Raw genomic sequence first — 12,404 nt, forward strand, 5'->3', positions numbered from 1 at the left:
GGATAGCTTTACATGTTTCAGTGGATGGTACTACCTCGTAATCACAATTCCCATCTCTTGATGATGGCGGAGTAGTACCGACCGCCGAAACATGTACAGTTATCCAAAGAGCCCAGTGCCGGTTTTGAATATATTATTAGGCACTTTTAACGTTTTTAATTTATCTAATTTAGATAAGCAACATTATTTACCATGTTTAAAATTTAGTTCATTACAAACGAAGTGGTTTGCTTAGTATACATATGTACTTGTACTGAAACTGAGTAGGGATTTTCAACATTACATTCTAGCTTGTAGGCAACTCTATCTTCACTTTCTTAAACAGTTCAAATGTACTTACCATATGCTCTTCATTTACATATTTCATACAATTACCTTTTTTTTAGAAGATTTTATTTAGTTTTTCTTACACGTCTTTTTTTTTTTTTTCACTGTCCGTGTTTATCTTCTTGAGGATTAAGTGGATTCTAAAAATCATTTCTGGCCTTCTTGAAGTAATTGAAATATTCTCGTTATCTTCACGACTAAACACAATGTTAAACCTTATCGTTTACTCTACGTTATTTTTGCTTATAGATATATAATCGTCATTAGCTACTGAAAAGTGATTTCATCAAAATGACAATGTTTTATTCCAACAACATTTATTTAAAGTTTCCTGCAGTTTATAAATTTCATTATCAGTTGAATTCACAAAGCAAACAATTATTTTCTAGATTTACTTACAGAAGTTTCAAAACAGGCTGCAGGCTGGGGTTAATAACAGCCATAACTAACGTAGGATATTATTTTTAAACACCTTCACAGAAGAAGTGTAAGGTGTAAATAAATCAGGCTGCAGGCTGGTGTTAATAACAGCTATAACTAACGTAGGATATTATTTTTAAACACCTTCACAGGGGAACTGTAAGGTGTAGATAAATCAGGCTGCAGGCTGGTGTTAATAACAGCTATAACTAACGTAGAATATTATTTTTAAACACCTCACAGGGGAACTGGAAGTTGTAAATAAAACAGGCTGCAGGATGGGGTTAATAACAGCCATAACTGACGTAGAAGATTATGTTTAAACACCTTCACAGGGGAACTGTAAGGTGTAAATAAAACAGGTTGCAGACTGGGGTTAATAACAGCTATAACTGACGTACGATATTATTTTTAAACACCTTCACAGGGGAACTGTAAGGTGTAAATAAAACAGGCTGCAGGATGGGGTTAATAACAGCTATAACTGACGTACGATATTATTTTTAAACACCTTACAGGGGAACTGTAAGGTGTAAATAAAACAGGCTGCAGGATGGGGTTAATAACAGCTATAACTAACGTACGATATTATTTTTAAACACCTTCACAGGGGGACTGTAAGGTGTAAATAAAACAGGCTGGGGTTAATAACAGCTATAACTGACGTAGAAGATTATGTTTAAACACCTTCACAGGGGGACTGTAAGGTGTAAATAAAACAGGCTGGGGTTAATAACAGCTATAACTGACGTAGAAGATTATGTTTAAACACCTTCACAGTGGAACTTCAATAGCAAATGATAAAAAATCCTGCTTTCAACCAGATCAGGGACATACAAAAGGAATACCAACAGATAAGAACGTAGTACTTTGGCGTGTGCGCCCCGCAGAGATAACTAAACTGTAATTGTGACTTCAAACTGGTACTCCACAGTAATGCACGTTTCTTGCGAAATGTTTATAAGGGTTTCAGAACACGGTAGCGGTTCGATTGTCGGCTAATTTCTCTTCCAAACACGGCTCGGTAACGAGAAGCTTATATACAGCTGTCTCTTACTGCACTACGTAGAAATAACATGACAAATATTTTAACGTTTCTAGTTTTGGTGCTTTCTGATACATTTTAAAGTATTTCTTCTCTACAGAGTAACTGCTGCCCATTTTCTTCATATAGATAAATTCTTTTTTTATAACTCTCTCAATTAAATTAAGTAATACTTGGCTCTTACAGATATTTTATTTGCGACAGAGATAAAAAAATACAACCAGTGCAATCAGTGACCTTGACTTTGCTATCGGTAAAATTTTACAGTTAATATAGCCAGGACTATTTTGAATAAACCATATCAAATACGTTTCATTTTTATTTCATTTTATTTTTTGAATATATTTATCTTAACAAACCAAGAATCTTAGTTCAGTACATAAATCAAATAGCTTGATGCTAATGTTATAAGCCGTCACGAACATTCTAGAACATTTAATGAGTAAATTATGAAACTACTCCTCTGGAAAACAAAAACGGTTACTTCTAAACGTTTGCACAGATACATGATATGCAACTGTAAAAAATGGCGTCTGCAATTTACGACAGATAAGTTATTCTTCTTAACACTTAGTTGGGTTTTAATGTCCAGAAATACTGTAATGAGTAAAATTTAGTTTTCACCTAAAAACACACTGCAGCTCCACGTGTAGTAAGGAAATAGAATCTGAAATATCACGTGAGAAGGATGATTTTCTGGGCGGTTTGGGATGACCCAGGGAAAGTTAGCAGGCTGTACAGTTCTCCCCAAAGATGTAGTTCTCAACTATACAACCTACTACCTCAACCCGCGAACACCCTCAGAGTGAATACTGGTAGCTTTCCTTAAGACTTTCATCTCTCGGCACCTAGAAAAAGAGAGTTTGAGTAAGGCAATATTTCACTAAATTTTTAACGTTTACAGATACAATAGCATTTACATTTCAGTTTGTCTGGAAACTTGGTCGTTGAAAATGAATGATATGTAGTTGAAACAACTATATTAAGTACATTTTTAAAAGAACGATATGTAATGAGTCTGGAACATTCGGAATCAAAGACAAAGTTATGCGTCACCTCATTGTTTGTATTCTCAGGACATAATTCTAAATGACTGCAACTAAACATTTTGCATTGTTCAGAAATTACCTTGAACATTCCTCTGGTATCAGCACACTTGCCCAAATCGTTCGAAATTCTTATGTTTATAAAGGAATGTATGCTAATAAGAACATGTAATGAATTTGAAAACGGCAAGTTTCAATATTAGCAAAATAACACTGCAAAAGAAACTGAGATAAATATTCGAAGTACAAACGTGCTTTATAAATTTATCAAGCTACATTAAAACCTAGAAATGCATACAGGAATGTATAGCCTGTGGACACTGCTCTCGTCGGTTATTTTCCTTTTATAAGACTAAAATCAAATTTCCAGAAGATACCAGAATATCAGTTTTTACTCCTAATTACCAGTTTTTCTTATTAGATAACATATATGTGCATGCTATGCTAGTAAATCTTCACCTACAGATCAACTGTAATTTGTTGACATGCTAGATAGAACCTACGTAAACATTGTTCTTTCCTCAAATTACTGGGTTTTTTTTTTTAAATCTATTTTAATTCATGTGAATTTGAACGTTTGGAAGAAAACATGCGTCAATTTTATAGAAGAAAAGGCAGTTAAACTTAACCACAGGGAAAAATCATAATTTCTAAAGGCTACTCTGGTTTCCACCAATTACACATAAGCAGCTCAGGCCATGCTGCCATTAGTTGAGGCGCCATGCACGTGCCAGACAGCCCTGGACCTGTGGACAGAATGTACGCTAAACTGTCTGCCTCACGAGGTAGAGGGATAAAAATAAACTGACCCAGAAGAATTCGATTGGAAACAAGCAGACACTTCTTATTGGCTGGATTACAATTTCTTGTTGCTTTTCATTGGTCATAATTTCAAGGACGTCACAACATGCTACGAGACATAACACTGAAATTCTAAACGGTTCCTTGTATCACCGTAGATCTTGCTATTTACATATCTTATTAACAGGAATACAAACAATAACTTTGTAAAACAGAAGGAAACTATAAAATTATTAGAAATATCAACACTTAAAACTATAAGCTCTTAAAAAGTCTCAAGTATTATCAGCCTGACGTTGTCGCCGCTGCACACCACCATCACAGCCTAGGCCCATACAAACGAGCTTGTGACGTCAGTACTAGAACACAAGTTCGATTCTACGGGTTTAGGCGGCAGGGTGAACTTCGCCCTCAGGCTAGGCCGCCCATCATACAGAGGATGTCGAGAACTAGTGCAACGGAGTGGTAAAGGCGGGAAAACGGGCTCTTTCATCGCATACTGTAGACGCTCATTTGGACACTAGCAACCCTTGTTCTAATAGACTCCGCCTTATCTGTCAACAAATGAAGTGCTTAGTAAGTATCCATACCTGAAACCAACAGTAAAAAAAAATCGACAATACTTGCAAGTAGAGCATTTAGTAAACCGATAATCAAGTTACTACCGATATCCGAAACCACTACTAAGAAAATCGACACTACTTGCATGTAGAGCGTTAAAACAAGAAAACACAAACCAATACTAAGAAATTCGACACTACTTGTACGTAGATCATTTAGTTAAACAAGATACAACCAATATCCGACACCACAGAAACCAAAATCAAGGAAACTGAAGCAACTTACTATCGCAGGCCTTGAATTCTTAATTTACACCTTCGTGCCGAGCACTTATAACGAAATTTGTTAAATTTGTCTGAATTCTATCTTTAGTTATTATTATTACATTGTGTAATGAGGTGTAACAGATCACACGTCGATATTCGCCACCCGCCTACTTTTCTACCAATCAAGTTCAAGCGTTTAATGAAACGCAACAAAATTTTCAAACATCGAGCTGTTACTGTTTGAACTTAACTTCTAGTGAGTTATGTCTTTTTATTTCACTTTTTAGAACAATAGTATTCAGCTAGTGAACCGCGTGTAGTAGCTGGATAGTTATTTATTTAATCTTCACAGAAACTTTGTGTGTGTTCATATGCACACACACAAATACATATTAATTTTAACAATCTTAACTAAACAGATAATTTAAAATATTAACAATACACAACTTTATAGAGATTAGATAATCATTCATATTAACGATATGGATTAATATGATCATCAGTAAAAGAATAGGCAAATAATAACAGATCGAAATACTATTATATTATTCTTACTAGAAACTCATATAAAGTAAGTATCATAAATTACTATAGCTTATTGGGATGTAATAGCACACAAACTACTTATCAAAAGATCGCCGACATAGGGCGTTATTTATCAAAACAATAGGTAAATAAAATTAACTGAGGTTACGTCAGAGCTGAACAATTATAGAGAAAACAAATAGAATTAGCAATGATGCCTCATGTCATTTCTGTTAAACAAATCTACTTTCCACTTTATTTCAGAGAACAAAGTATAAAATTGAAACTGGTAGAAATTCCCAAAAATGACGCTGTTTTCCAATGACGTGTGAATTACGTCATAAAACCTTAACGGTTCCACAATCGTATATTCTCAAGTCGATTCACGTCTAGAGACTCTCGGGTATCCTTATTGTGTGATAAAAACGGAATTCAATGTGTTAAAGCTTTGTCGCTTGGAATATGAATGTTTTTTTGACATACTCTTTGCACGGTTCTTTCCAACACACGTAATCGATTTAATAAGATAAACAAATTAGAAATATAATCACGTAGTAACCAATCAAGATTTATGGAAATAGTGAGCCCAATAATATCATTCTATGTACATACCCTAACCTCGGTAACAGAGCTTAGGAAATCATAAGTACTTTACTAAACACGATGATATATTCACACAGTATTCCTGTATTGAAAGGATTGTGTACCTAAACTTCTGTATATCCTTTCTTTCGGACACGGTAATATCCTGATTGAAAACTGTCAGAAAGAGGAAATACGTTTTTTACAGAAGCTCTAATATTGCAGTTTTTTTTAACAATTTGGTTGAAAACCTAGAATCGTAATTAATACTAATACTACTTTTTTGATTATCATCCAAAACTCACTATGAAAAATAGCACGTTTTCCTGTATATTATCAATAATAATTAAACAGTAATAAAACGTGTCTGGGAAGTACTTTGAACGATTTTCTAAAAATAACTTACACATTTAAAAATCTACACTCAGCCACTTATAAATACGTCACTATTAAAAACTTGAAATATTTCTGGTACGAGAAATATAGAACGAGCTGTTTTAAGGTTTATTTTAAGATATACCGTCGTACTTTTCAATACCGTGTTTCGACTATATAGTAAAATCACGTTTACTTTCAATGTTTTTTGTAAATATATTGTTCAACATTCGTCCCTATAAATATCTTATAAATAAGATTTAACTCAACGAATATCGCTACGAAAATCTGGCGTATCATGTTGTATTCAAACAGGTTTTATCGAACAAACATTGCTACAAAAATCTGAAGATCCAGTATACACACAGAGCTACAGAGATTTGAAGCACAAGGATCCAGTATACACACAGAGCTACAGAGATTTGAAGCACAATGATCCAGTATACACACAGAGCTACAGAGATTTGAAGCACAATGATCCAGTATACACACAGAGCTACCGAAATCTGAAGCACAAAGATCCAGTATACACACAGAGCTACAGAGATTTGAAGCAAAAGGATCCAGTATACATACAGAGCTACAGACAGCTGAAGCACAATGATCCAGTATACACACAGAGCTACAGAAATTTGAAGCACAAGGATCCAGTATACACACAGAGCTATAGATAGCTGAAGCCCAATGATCCAGTATACACACAGAGCTACAGACAGCTGAAGCACAAGGATCCAGTATACATACAGAGCTACAGACAGCTGAAGCACAATGATCCAGTATACACACAGAGCTACAGACAGCTGAAGCACAATGATCCAGTATACACACAGAGCTACAGACAGCTGAAGCATAATGATCCAGTATACATACAGAGCTACAGACAGCTGAAGCACAATGATCCAGTATACACACAGAGCTACAGACAGCTGAAGCACAATGATCCAGTATACACACAGAGCTACAGACAGCTGAAGCACAAGGATCCAGTATACACACAGAGCTACAGAAATTTGAAGCACAATGATCAACTTTATCAAAGGAGGAAAAACTAAGCCAGATACATATTTGTTTCTCAACAGATATCCTATAAACGAGAATGTTTCTTAGCATTTAGTCTAACTTTATGTAATGTTCAGAAAAAATAAAAAAGCATGACTTGTAAAATATGTAAATGTTAATAAAAACTTGTTACAGCCATTTTTGGAATACCAATTCGTCATACGCCATTCTTCCTGTCGTTGTTTGCAACAAGTTTACAAAGAAATGTATGTCAGAACTGGTGTATTTTAAAGGATTTCCACGGTTAGTACAAGAGTAGTTCGCCCTCCCTCCCCCTAAAAAAACAACAAATACTAGTGCTAACAAATTATTCTTTTTTAACGAATACATTGACAAAAATTATGTATAACATAGGCATAAATAATTCTGTATGAAATATAATTATGTATCACAGTTCTCTGTCCTACGTATAACTTACAACAACTGAGAAAAATCCATCAATGAATCCAGTTTCTAAGAAATATTGAAACGAGATTTACATCTTCAAGCTATAAACAATCAGAGAAAACTAATTTCTCAACGCATATGATCTAAATGGATTAGATTTCACTTTAACTTGTTTTAGCCTTTGCTACTATAACTAAACTATAATACGTGGGCTTTATAACGTGTAATACAGAAAACTCCATAATAATACAAAATCCCCAGAAGACTGGTATCTATACAAGATAAATACACAAAAGATCCAGCAAGGTATAGCGATGCACGGTTGGGCAACTTGGACCCACTTTCAAGTACGTGTCCGTACTCCGTTATATTACCATATACAAACGTATACAAGATTGAATTTTACTTTCTTAACTTCATGTTCAAATTGTGCCAGGATTACTAACATATGAACATTACGTTTTTTTAGTACATTTTAGTCTAGCGCCTTGTAGTAATGAATTAAATTATTAAACATTAATCAAAAAGTCGTACATAAATCATGTGGGCCACATGGGTCTGTTTGATAACTTGGTAGCAGGAAAGTTAAAATAAATTTATTTCGCTCTTTTGTTGTTTTTTCATCAATAAACATTGGTAACAAGCAAACATTTCAACTAGACGTTACAGTTTGAGCTGGCGAAGCATTTAAAACCAACAGGTCTAGCATTTGTGAAAAGAATCACGTAAGTTTAAGTTTTTGTTTTGTTTTTTAACCGTTCCTCTAATGGACCCATTTTGGATTTCAATTCAGAAGGGTGTAAAAATAACATTTCAGACCTAACTTTTACATATCACTGATTGGAAATCCGAAATGGGTAAATTAACAAAAATGTGAAAAAAAGGAGAACATCTGCAGTTTACGTGATTTTTATTTAAAAAAATTCAACTAATCTTACGTCAGAACTGTATTACCAATATTATATTTTCTAACTTTGTACAAACACAACAGAGAATATTAAGAATCGTATAAAAATGGATCAAAAGTGCATCATTTTGAACGAAACGCTACTTTGTTTATATCATAGGTTGAATCAGCAATTCAATGAAAACAAAAACATAAATGATTTTCACAACCTTCATATCAAGTTGTATATATCACAGTTCAAATAAATAAACCAAAGAATGCCGCCCCTCAATGGCACAGCGGTAGACAGAGTACAGATAGTACCCCTTTGTGCTTAACTTCAAACAAAGATATACTGAAGTTGTGAAAACACTATTCGTAAAACGATTTAATTGTTTAGGTCCAACAATGGTTCATTTCTTACATACACTGAAATCAACGTATAAATTTATGTACCATTTCGAACAAATCTAAGTGTAAAATATACTTTAGCTTCAGTTATATGCACTTTGATTAAACTGGATTACACCAGAAATGAATATATAAGTAGTTACGTTAAAGTGACAAACAAACCTGCCTAGTGTGTACTTGGAATACCTCATTCATTTATGAAGATGACTAAATCAAAATGATAAATCCGACGGAAAAAAAAAAGTCTGTGTTTTTCCTTCTGTTGAAGCTATCTTTGAAACCCAATAATTCATAAGTGATGAAATTTCAAATTAATTTTGTGTAAAAATGCAGCAGTTGACCTTAATTTCTATAGATTCAAGCCACCCCAAAATTCTTAGTATTTTATCAGCTTAAAAATTTATGTTGATACTTTATTTTTCGAAATTAAGACTCTTCCATATTGTAGCTTATATAATAGACAACCCAAAACTAGTAAGTAATTTGGGGTAGCTAGGTCTAAGCTATTTAAATATCCTCGTTAAAAAGTTTGTTTGTCTCAATTTGTGCACAAAGCTACACAATGGGCTATCTGTGCTCTGCCCACCACGAGTATCGAAACCCGGTTTCTAGGGTTGTAAGTCCGCAGACATACTGCGGTGCCACAGGGAGGCTTGCTAAGAAGTTGCTTTTAATTAATACAAATTTAGTTGAAATTTGGAATTTCTCAACTTAATTATTATTACATTTCAAAAACAGCTGCACTGGAATCACACACAATCTTTTTTTTTTCTTTTTCTGTTAGATTCCCCATTTTTATCGAAATATCTTTATGAACGAATGAGATATTCTAAAAACCTTGTGAATATCCATCTTTCAAGCAGGTTTGTTTGTGCCAACTTTACGGTTTTCTTATCTTGTTCTTGCTTTCTCCTTCTTCTGTTCTCCTCAATAGCGTGAAAAATTAAATATGATTAAACAATGATGAAACTTTGTTGAATGGATGGCAACTGCCTGTTGTAGAAAAACAAGTGTAGAGGACGACGTTTCGAAAGTAAAAAAAGAAATATTTAACAAGAATGGGCCCCCAAGTAGCACAGCAGTAGGCTTGAAGACTTATAGCGCTAAAAACTTTGAGCTTAACAACAAACAAACAAGTTAACCAGAGAGAAACGTCACTTATGTTAATTTTCAGTGCTTTTAAAAACGAAGTCAACTACCATACATTATCTAAAAACTTGTGTTACTAGAAGTAACAAAATTAGGGCAAACTTTCAGATCAGCATAGTGAATGACATTCATATATTAGCAAAAGTGATTGCTAGAAATAAACAAAATCATTAAATATACGTACTACATTAAGACCACAAATTTTCCTTATTTGTCAGGAAAGATTATTTGCCATCATCTAAGTGGAGGTGTAGATGCTAACGATGAGGTTTTAATCCTAACTCTGGAAGTTTTTATTATAAACAAAACTTCAGTTCTACCAGTAACAATTTCCTGCTCAGTCCACATCCACGAAATCAGCAGTTCATCATATATATCGAGACGGACAGAAACAGAATATCTTTTTAAGTTTTTATTTATTTATTTAAGGGCTTTGTAAAATGTTAAGCATTTTTTGGAGAAGACTTAAAAAATTAAAAATCTTAGAACCTCTAGAGATACTGCCTAGGATATCAAGTGCATGAAACGTTGGGTTTCCAAGCTTGTGGCTTTCTGGGCAGGTAAATATCTAATATCAAGTCTACACGTGTCCATCTCTTATATGGTAATAATGCCGTCACCGAATTTGACTTACAAAATGACTAAGATCATATATCTCTAACTATATAAATAATGATGATATTGTCCCAAGGTGTTGGTTAAATGAAGGGTCAAGCCTACAGTTGCTGATATGTAACACATACATATAGACACAATAATGCGTTTTTAGGTTAATTTGCAAGGGAAGGAACGGTAAAATTGTTGTGAAGTTCACATGTGTTTTTATTTTACTTGTATTATGATGATACTTCATCTAAACTTACATGCGACTAATTTTAAGCAAGGAAATGTCTAGTGTCCAAATATATGTACGGTGTATTAGGTTGTGTTGATAATTATAGTGCCCACTACATGATAAACGTTAAGATATAAGCGCCACAATCTGCACATTAAATGAACACAAGTTAAAATTTCCTCAATTTCACGGATGTTGATTGCTATAAATAATATATATATATATATATCAACATCAAATACGCACGTTGTATACTTATGACACGTGAACTGACGTTACTCAGAAGAAATGGCCAAATCACTAACTGTTTTAGATAAAATACATCGGTTCCAGCAGTAAATAGTGGGATTAATTGCGAAAGCGTTGGCATTTATGTTTTGTGCTTCATATGTTACTAGGGGAGTTGTAGCCAAGAAATTCATTCACGCATAAGCAATCTGATACATAAATAGTGTAGAATAATGTGTTTAAAAAGTCCCCGTCGGTAATAATAGGGTTAACCGGAAGCAATTCATGGAAGACAATGATTTTCTTTTCAAACAAATCTCAGATAACGGTAAGGATATTTTTGATAACGATAATGTAAAAAAGTGTCAGAAGAATGCATAATACAAGTGTAGGATAATAAGCCTATCAGAAACTTGACACACGGCTGATTGAATATAATGGTATAAAGCTGCCTAAGAACGAATGAAAAGTTGTTGTGGGATAACAATGGTCAAGATTAAGGCTGATCTCTAACATATGATAATACAAAGGTCACCAAACTGGACAGATCAATTGATTCTTGTATATTCCCAGTCCACCAGGATGACAATGTGCCACAAACGATCCTTATACTGCCACCTAAGTTGACATGCAATTATTCGGTAAACTCTCCCCAAAACAATACGTTTTTGGAAAGGAAAAGTACAGATGTAAACTAAAGTATCAATTTGGTACGAACAAGTTATACAGTATCACGAAAACTATTCTAAATATCATATTACAAGTTCCATTTAATCAGTTTCATGATCACAAGTCCGAGAAGATAAACTATGTCTAGTTTCCATTCAAGACCGTGTTGAAAATTTAAATTCTGTACCATTTAATGTTACACATTGTTAAGCCGAAGCAAGTAGCTATAGAATGATCATGCTATATAAATATACACATAACTTTTTGAGGGAAACTACGTAAAGTGAAATCAGCAGAGCTTGCCCAATTTTCACTCCATTGGAAAGGATTTAGCAGGTTTCTTGGACTAAGCAAATCGACACGTAACTATCAGTTTTCAGATAGAAGGTTCAACTGGATGTGTTTTAACTTATTCATGAAAATTACTTATTTCACAAGTCGCCACGTGTATGTCACCTTTAAAATGTTCATAGTTAAGATCGAAGCTATAGGCATGAAACAGATTATCAACACATGAAAGTTCTATACGTAAAGATGTTTAAATCATTTGATCTATTTACGTTACTTATGCCAGCTGTGTGGTATGATTGGTTCCTGATTATTCTGCTCACATATTTGTATTTATAAATGGATTATCTATACTGTGCCCACCGCAAGGATCGAGCTCCTAAACTTAGCCTTGATTGTTCTCGAGCTTAACGCTGAGCTACCGAACAGACAAGCTTTGAAATGCATTTTTTATTCCTGAACATTATTTATTATTGAACACGTCTACCTATATATATATATATATATATATATATTGTACTGAAGCTATTTAACATATATATGA

The 12,404-nt window shown here is 33.9% G+C and overlaps 1 long non-coding RNA gene across 9 annotated transcripts in view; it reads right to left on the reverse strand.

The window, feature by feature from the left end:
- Window positions 1-1,970: 1,970 nt before the first annotated feature.
- LOC111087272 overlaps window positions 1,971-12,404 on the reverse strand; it is a 139,935-nt gene continuing 129,501 nt past the window's right edge. For all 9 annotated transcript variants that reach the window (XR_002611976.1, XR_002611979.1, XR_002611982.1 and 6 more), the window contains one exon: window positions 1,971-2,640. This is a non-coding gene — a long non-coding RNA (uncharacterized LOC111087272). The remainder of the gene's footprint in view (window positions 2,641-12,404) is intronic.

This window comes from Limulus polyphemus, unplaced genomic scaffold (genome assembly GCF_000517525.1).
Source record: "Limulus polyphemus unplaced genomic scaffold, Limulus_polyphemus-2.1.2 Scaffold1945, whole genome shotgun sequence".
In the NCBI taxonomy this organism is placed as follows: Eukaryota; Metazoa; Arthropoda; class Merostomata; order Xiphosura; family Limulidae; genus Limulus; species Limulus polyphemus.